This window comes from Canis lupus, chromosome 19 (genome assembly GCF_003254725.2).
Source record: "Canis lupus dingo isolate Sandy chromosome 19, ASM325472v2, whole genome shotgun sequence".
NCBI classification, from domain to species: Eukaryota; Metazoa; Chordata; class Mammalia; order Carnivora; family Canidae; genus Canis; species Canis lupus.
In genome coordinates this window covers 39968051-39977400 of record NC_064261.1, presented here as the reverse complement: position 1 = coordinate 39977400, position 9350 = coordinate 39968051, and positions in this window count along the sequence as shown.

The following is a 9350-nucleotide window of genomic DNA, read 5'->3' as shown; positions in this document are numbered from 1 at the left end:
AACCCATGAGCATTTTCTAAGAGGCTCCAACCACCCTGAGACTATCCATTTTGAGGTCATGGGGGTCACTCACTGGAAAGGCATTGTGTGAAGAACAAGGGGAGCAAAGGGTTAAAAACACAAATTTGAAAAAAAAAATCTATTTAAGAAATGGGTGGACAGGTACCAGCTTGGAGAGAAAATAGAAGAGAAGGAAAGACAAATGCTGAGAAATCACAGAGATTGGGCAGTCCCGGTGACTCAATGGTTTAGCACCCCTTCAGCCCAGGGCGTGATCCTGGAGACCCGGGATCGAGTCCCACATTGGGCTCCTTGCATGGAGCCTGCTTCTCTCTCTGCCTGTGTCTCTGCTCTCTCTGTGTCTATCATGAATAAATCTTTTTTTAAAAAATCACAGAGATTAAAGAAGGGAGTAATTAACATAGAAGGTAAATAAAGTCCGAGGTGCTGTTAGGAGGAGGAGGAGGAGGAGATATGAGGGCAGGGATCACTAGGGAGAAGTGACTTTCAGTGCCTGAGAAGACAGAGTCACAAGAGCAGAGGTTTACAAGGTCAGGATGGGGAGTGAGGATGCTATTCAGGAAAACGATTCATGATGCTTGTTAAAGGCAGTAAGGACAACTTTTTCAAGAGGGACCAATGCAAGGGGTTTTGGAGTAGGAGAGAGATGGGGCTCAACACCAAATACAAGGTCAAGTGAAGATTAGTAGCAAAGTGACAGGATAGGGGTCAGTAGATGGAAGAGCACTAAGGGAAAACATCAAGGGTGAGGGGGATTCTCGCTGAGGGCAGGCCGGGATGATTAGGTATCAAAGGTGGGGGATAAAGAATTTGATCAGATATTGAGGATGATCAGACACCAAGCATGGGGGGATTCTTGCTAAAAGTGGACTAAGCAAGCCAAGGACATAGTCCAAGTTCAAGGCTTAGTCAAGAGGAAGCCTCAGAGGAGCCTCACTCAGCTTTGGTCAAAGAGAGAGTCTTTTCAGAGTAGCCGGGTATCTTTAGGAAGTCACATGGCCAATGGAAGTATTGCATTTTGATTTTCTGGCCCACAGAAAAGAGGCAGTGAGGGGTACTGCTGGTGGTGCTGGGGAGATGGGATCTCTTGGGAAAGCCAGGACTTAGGAGGTCATGAGATCAGAAATCCAGAAGGAAAGTTCTTCCTAGGAAAGAAAGAGTTCCTTTGCTTCTTAGTTGGGAGCAAAGGTTTTTCTGTTGGGATGACAAGGAGGAGATTAATAGAGCTGAGAGCCCCAAGTAGTCAGTTGGTGCAACAGATGGGGACAGCTGGCCCATGGCAATGTTCCTTTATTATTCATGTGCCAAGATCTTCTGGACAGCTGCTGTGTGCCAGGCTAGGGAAAACTGAGAAGCGACCCTCTCCTGTTAGGAGCTCTGAAGCCAGGGGAACAAGTAAGCTATTCAACCATCACAGAGGCAGCAAAAAGGACTGGGAAACACCAGGATGCAGTCAGAAAACACAGAAGGAGCACCCAACCCACCCTAGAGGCCCCAAAGAGGCTTTCATAAGGAGGTGACATCTCAGCCAAACCTTCAGGAAGAGGAGAAGTTAAACAAGAAGGGGCAAAAACCATTCCAGGAGCAAATGGGGCATGGCACATCTGGAGACTGAAAGTGCTCAGTTTGAACGCAAGCATAGCAAAAAAAGATGGAAGATGATGGCCAGAGAGATAAGGCAAGAGTGAGACCATGAAGGACACAGTCATCTGAGTTAAGGGTTCTGTAGTCCGCTCCAGGTTCTTCCAAGTCTTTGTGATAAAGAGACTAGTCTAAAATAAAAAGCCTTGCCCTGTCCTTCTAGACTCAGGACATAAGGACCCAAAGATCCACGGAGGAAAATAAGGGGGGTGTCGGGATATTCAGATGATAGTGTTTAGATCAGATGGACAAAGCAAAGTGTCCTGAAGATCGAGGCCTTTACGGAGAAGGCTAACTGGCTTTAGTTTTCCTGGTTCTTTCCTTTCTGTGCAGGGATTATACTGGGTGCTTATGAGCCCTCACTACTTTCCTTAAAGACCATTTTTTTATGTTTTATTTCTTCACTCAAGAACCTTCCAAGGCTCCCCATTACCTGTGCCAACAAGTTTGAATTTCACTGTTGGGGTTTTAAGATCCTCCATTAGCTGACTTCCCTTTTTCTTTTTTTTTTTAAATCTAATGTAGACTTCTATATCCCTCTTCTCAACATCAACACATTGACTGATTGCCTTGGAACACGAAGACCCTGCTCTAAGAGTTTGTGTGTTGAGAGAGTTTCATAGCCTAAGAAAGCAAAGTGTGTACAAAAATATGTTGAGTGGACTCACCTCAGGAATTCAGAGAAGAGAGCCGTAAGGAGCCCTACACGCCTGTACATCCCTGCCTCTATGCCTTTAGAAACTGTCTGAGGTCTGGTGACTGACAAAGGAAGCAATATTGAAGGAATATGAAAAAATTCTTGAGTATGAATGTGAAGATCCACACTCAGTAAAGTGTAATTATAAAGACAGGAGGTCTTCAGAGCAACACATACTAGCCAGGTGGCCTTTAGCAGTTTAGATGACCCTTCAGGGCCTCAATTTCCCATTTGTGTAAATCTGGTGGTCATACCTACCTTGTGGAGTTATTATGGAGAGCCAACTAAATGAGACACTACATACATGCACAGAATTCAAAGTACTCAGCACAAGGCCTAGAGATAGCTCTCGATAAACAGTAGTTATTAGTATTTATTAAAATAATAATATCCTGAAAAAGAGGACAGATATTATGATAGATAGTTGTCTGTTTCAGGACTCCTGGTGCTCTTCTACGTGCTAGCTATGTGACCTTGAGCAAGTAACTTCAACCTCTCTGTTCCTCATTGTCTTTATCCATCAAATGGGGAGAAATGTATGTACTACAGGCTTCACTATGAATATTAGTAGTAATACCAGCATCAAGTCTGAAAGGAGAACTAAAGAACATGGAAGAGAAGCCCACCTTCCCCTGGGCTTGAGGAGCTGCTGCCTCTTCTCCATTCTCAGTGATATTGGCATAGAAATAGATAGTGAAGCAGAAGACAAAGTCCAGAAACAGATCCAAACATACAGGACATTATAATATCCTCTCATATCAAGTGGAGAAAATGGGAGTTGAGATCACTCAGCAGATATCTGGAAAAGCCGGCTCTACACCTCCATCCTCTCTGATGAGGAAGGAGTGAAGAAGTGCCCAGACAAGGAACAGAGGTGGGCCAAAGACTTTTCTCTCCATGCTTTTGTAATTTTTGAAGTTGAACCTACTCAAAACCATTATATACTTTAAAGAGTTAAAGGAAGAAAGAAAAAGACAAATCTATAGTTCTCCAGAAGCAGTGAAAGATGGATATCTAGAAGAGCCTAGAAGCCCAGGGATAGGATTGGATTCTCTGGGAAGTAGTCCTCCTCCCTCACAATAGGTCAGATAACACAGGAACAGTCAAGGCTGGAGTGTGGAATGGAGGAAAGGGCTGTAGGGGACTCGGAGGTCCCACTTGCTGTCCCTGCCTGCCACTGGACATTGGGCCATGACTTCAATGCAAATTCAAGCACTGTCCAGGAAGGGAGTACAGTGTATGAGCCAGTATTCCCAGAACCACCATTGTGTGTGCCAGACTGGCAGAGATCAGAGCTACTAAAGGTGGACGTGTAAGTCTGCCAGGACACAGGGACTAGGGATACTGCTGAAGCTGTAGGACCCAAAGGAAGCCAGAAGAGTAACAGGGCAGAGGGAACACAGTGGGATCCCAAAGACAAGGAGTCCCGAGCATTCACTGAGAGAGGGCAGGAAAGGAGGAAACACAGGGATGCATTCCCCCAACCCCAAGCTCACCCTCTGCTAGCCTTGGTCTTCAAGAGACTGGCCTTCCGAAGAAGCTGGAGGCTGCACAGAACCACTGCACAAAAACCTCTCAGGCTCCATTGTCCTCGGCAGTGATTTAAATTCAATTGCTCAAATGGTGAAAGTTTACACCCCCCAGACTTCAAAGACACATGAGGTCCTTCAACCCCGCTGAGCCTACCCAGGGGAATTGCCAGTTCCCCTGCCCTCCTTCACAGAGCAGACAGGCCTTGTCCCTCTTGTCCCAGCCTTTGATTTGTAAATCCTACTGGCACTTCCTAAAAGGACTCATCTCATGTGGCTACATTACAAGCAAGAAAGGAGTACAAAATCAATGCAGCTCATAAACTCTCATTCCCTCACCTCCCCGACAGCTCCACGGAGCAGAGTCTAAAATTCAACATATGTAGAAGGTACTGCTGAGGAACTGCCTTAACTTTTTTCCTTATTATAAAAGGAGAACTATATTTCTTGCCCTTCTGGGTCTTACCCTGACATTAGACACAGTGACAGCATCCTTCTAGACAAATCAAAAATACCAAAGAAAAATAGAAGGAAAAGAATTTAAAGACCAATTATCCTACTAATCAGGTTATCGTTACTGTATTGGTATGTTTCCAATCATTTTATTAAAGCCTGGCTAGGGGATCCCTGGGTGGCGCAGCGGTTTGGCGCCTGCCTTTGGCCCAGGGCGCGATCCTGGAGACCCAGGATCGAATCCCACATCAGGCTCCCGGTGCATGGAGCCTGCTTCTCCCTCTGCCTGTGTCTCTGCCTCTCTCTCTCTCTCTCTGTGACTATCATAAATAAATAAAAATTAAAAAAAAAAAATTTTAAAGCCTGGCTAGTATAATTCAGAAATATTCTATATTAAGTGAATATGCTATTTACTTGACATATATCACTTGCTCATGGATTTAAACTCTTTATAATTTTTAGTGGTAATATAATATTCTATCCAAGGGACTTCTGATATGTTGAAATTTATTTAATCAATTCCATAATGTTGGACATTTTTTCATGGCTTTTTTTCCCTAATATAAATAGTGCTTGAGAGATAATGTTTCACCTAAGGCTTAACACATATGTCATTCCACAGGAAAAACTCCCAAAACTTAAGATTACTAGGCCAAAGTGAATGAAAATGTTTAAGTCAATACATAGCACCAAACTAGCTGCAAAGAAAATTATATCCATTTATACTCCTCCAGTCCACTGCAGATTTTAACTTTTACTCTCTCTGTCAAACTATGAACCACTTCCCTGCTGAGCTGCAATATCCGGGACTGGAAGGAAGGTGGTATTCTATCAGACTGTAATGCCCACGGGATTCATCAATCCCTTAGGAGATTGAATCCTTAGCAGATCTGGAATCCAGTGTGGGAGGAGGAAAACAGTGGGCATGTGCTTTCTGAACACCAGCCTCCACTGATCCACCTGAGGGTTTTTTCACTTGACACTAAATATGTGGTGCCTTTTCCAACACCAATTCTCTGATTTCCCAATATCAAGTGGGTATTCAACAATTCAATTCAATTCTGACATTAACCACTCAGAATTAGTGCAGACCCCACCGGCTAAGGAATGAGTTCCATGAGATTGCTCCCCCTTCATACACCAAGCACAAGTCCCAGGCTGCCACCCTTACTTCTGGCTGACTGGCTATATACATCCAGGGGTTCCCACAATCTCTGCCTCAGGGTCAGTAATTTGCTAGAAAAATTCACAGAATTCAGGAAATCACTGTACTTACTATTACTGGTTTATTATAAGGGATTCAATTCAGAAACAGTCAAATGGAAGGGATGTGTCGGGCAGGTATAGGGGGCCTGCATAGAGTTTCCATGTCCTCTCTGGGGATGCCACCCTTCTAGCACCTGGATGTGTTCACGAACCTGGAAGCTCTTTGAACCCCATCATTTAGGGGGTTTTAATAGAAATTTCATTATACATATGGTTGATGACTAGACTCAATCTCCAGCCCTCTTCCTCTTTCTAGAGTTTAGAAGTGGGGCTGAAATTTCCAACCCTATAACCAAGGCTTGGTCTCTCTAGTAACCAGCGCCATCCTGAAGCTATCTAGGAACCCCTGTTTTGAGTCCTCTCATCAGCCAACTGGACCCTAAGGGAGAGACTATCAGCTCTGCCCCATTCTGGGCCCTCAGTGGGTAAGGAGCAGGTAAGTTTGCTGCCAGAAGGCAGCTTGCTATCACTTAAAGTAGGGGAAAACCTCTGGTCAAAGCCAAGGGTTCTCAAATGTCAGTGTACACCAGAACCACCTGCAGGATTTGTTGAAACACAGATTGCTGGGCCTCACTCTTGATGTGTCTGATTCCGGCAAGTCTGAACAGAGGCCTGAGAACGTACATTTCTAACAAGTTTTGCCAATGTTGCTATTATGGAGACCACATTTTGAGAACCACACCCTAAGCCCATGGCTCTCAGCTCTGTGCATTAGAATCGCCTGGGGATCCTAACACTCAGAGACTCTGATCCAATTGGACCGAGGAGGGACCAACGAGGTGTGGGTATATTTTCTAACATTCTGTAAGCAAGTCTAATATAAAGCTAGGCTTACAAAAAAATCTACCATCCTAGGTGCCAAACCAATTCATTAAGAAGAGATAGTCTTTTCAAAATATGGTGCTGACACAGCTGGATAGCCACATGCAAAAGAATTAAGTTGAACCCCTTTCTCACACACACACACACACACACACACACACACACACACACAAACTCAAAATGGATCACAGACCTAAGTGTAAGAGCTACACTATAGAAACCCTTAGAAGAAAAGACAGGAGTAAATCTCTGTGACCTTGAGTTAGACAGAGCCTTGTTGGGTTTGATTTCATTCACATAAAATGTCTAGAATAGGTACATCTACAGAGACAGATTAGTGGCTGCCTTGGGCAACGGGAGAAAGGAGCAGGAGAGTGAATGAGTGCTAGCGGGCGTGGGGTTTCTTGTGGGGGTGATGATAATGTTCTAAACTTAGATCACGGTAAGCACTGCACAACTCTGTGAATATACTGAATACAAATGAATTGTATACTTAATGGGTAAATGGTACGTCAATTTTATCTCAATAAGGCCATTAAAAAAAAAAAAACACCTTTTCTAAGCCTTGTTGAAGAGATGCTCTTGTGATGCCTGGCAAGAAATAATATCTGAACACATTCCCTCATTTCACCCACCCCCGAAGCCTAAGAAATATGAAAGTGGATGATTCTGCTGGAGTTATCTATACATTCCCGGAGCCTGATCTGAGACTGATGCTTCCCGTCCTTGCTCCTCCCCTTTAGCCATGACCTATTCCAAAACCTTCCATACATTCGCTACCATGAAATACAACAGTCGCTCCCCTCCAACCATGGCTTTGTTTTTTGTGATTTCAGTTACCCACAGTCAACTGTGGTCCAGGAACAGATGATCCTCCTCCTGACATGTTGTCATAAGGTCAGCAGTAGCCTGATGCTGCCTGCATCATTCACCTACTTCATCTCATCACGTAGCCATTATATCATCTCAAGTCATCACAAGAAGGGTACGTATGGCACAATAAGATACTCTGAGACAGAGACCAGATTCACATAAATTTTGCCACAGCATATTGCTGTAATTATTCCATTTTATTATTAGTTATTGTTGTGAATCTCTGTCTGTGCCTAGTTCATAGATTAAACTTTGTCATAGGTATATATGTGTGGGAAAATATATAGGGTTTGGTACTATCCACAGTTTCAGGAATCCACCTGGGGTCCTGGAACATATTTCCGATGGATAAAGGGAAACTACGATACACTGCATATCAATCTTCAAAAATACACTGTCACTATTGACTGCCTACACACTGAAGGTACCCTACCTCTCTGTAGGCTTGGTTTTCAGAATATATGCTCTGTGAAGGCTGAAGCCACTGTCCCTGGAAGTCCTCACCCATGGCCACACCCCCCTCACTACTCAGGCTAAGCTAGTGTGCAAGAATTCTGGATTATAATAATGTCATTTCCAACCTTCCCTGCCCCACCCCCAATACCACTCACTCTAGAGGCACATCTGAAAAACCCCTATTGCTCAACCTATAACGTGCCTACAAATCACTGGGGACCTTACTTAAAAGTAGACTCAGGGGATTCCTGGGTGGCGCAGCGGTTTGGCGCCTGCCTTTGGCCCAGGGCGTGATCCTGGAGACCCGGGATCGAATCCCACGTCGGGCTCCCGGTGCATGGAGCCTGCTTCTCCCTCTGCCTATGTCTCTGCCTCTCTCTCTCTCTGTGTGACTATCATAAATAAATTTTTAAAAAATTAAAAAAAAAAGTAGACTCAGTCGGGGTGAGGCCTGAGATTCTGCATTTCTAACCAATATGCAAGTGATGTCCACGTCGCTGGTCTGTAAACCATTTTGAGTATCAGGGTCCTACATGGTTCTGATGGAAATGGTTAGGGAACCACACCTGAGAAACATCCCTCGGAAGTCTCACTGCTATAGAGCTTGCTGCATGCAATACATCCAGGGCTTTTGTCTCAGCTTATTAATATTCTAGGGAAGAGGCTGGTCGAGCCAATATTGCACTGATTAAGATTGTACTCCCCTGAAGCGTTCCCCTTAGTGCAGTGGTGTGAAAAGCAGAATCAACATCACTTGGAAACTTGTTAGAATTAGAAAAGTGAATTCTCAGGCTCCACCCGGACCTACTGAATCAGGAACAATGAATTTGAGTTTGAACAAGCCTTATAGGTGATTCTGGCATTGCTAGAGTTTGAGACCCTCCATCCTGGTAACAACAGTGGACCGCATGACCCCCCAGGTCTGCACCATCTAGCCCTACCCCACCCCACCCCAGGCTTTCTTTCTGCTCCTCTAGTATGTCTTGAGACCTTCTTAGCTGCTATTCTTTTTGCCTGGTAAGACAAAGCAGAACTTTTTTTAATAAGAAAAGCTGCTTCCTTGGGACACGTGGGTGGCTCAGCAGTCGACCGTCTGCCTTCAGCTCAGGGTGTGATCCTGGATCCCCAGGATCGATTCCCACATCGGGCCTCCTGCATGGGGACTGCTTCTCCCTCTGCCTGTGTCTCTGCCTCTCTCTCTCTCTCTCTCTCTGTCTCTCTGTCTCTCATGAATAAATAAAATCTTAAAAAAAAAAAAAGAAAAGCTGCTTCCAAATTCTGAGTGTGCACAGCATCTAATCATTTAAGTGTATTTTCTTTGGCTCTCCCTTGAAGGCTAAAGGCTCCTCTTCATCTATAACTTAAAGAAGGAGGCATCCATTGCCCTGAAAGGGCCTTCTGTGGAACCGGCTTCAACCTCCTCCCCATGTAGACCCTGGGAACCCAAAACTATCTCTGGCAGAAGAGCAGAGTCAAGGAGCCTCAGGGAGGAGACTATGCCCACTTCCTCTTCTTCAGAGTCAATGTTTTTATAACTTTCCCCTTATTCTTTGTTGGGATGAAGTCAGTCAGCAAGAAAGGGAACCAGGCAA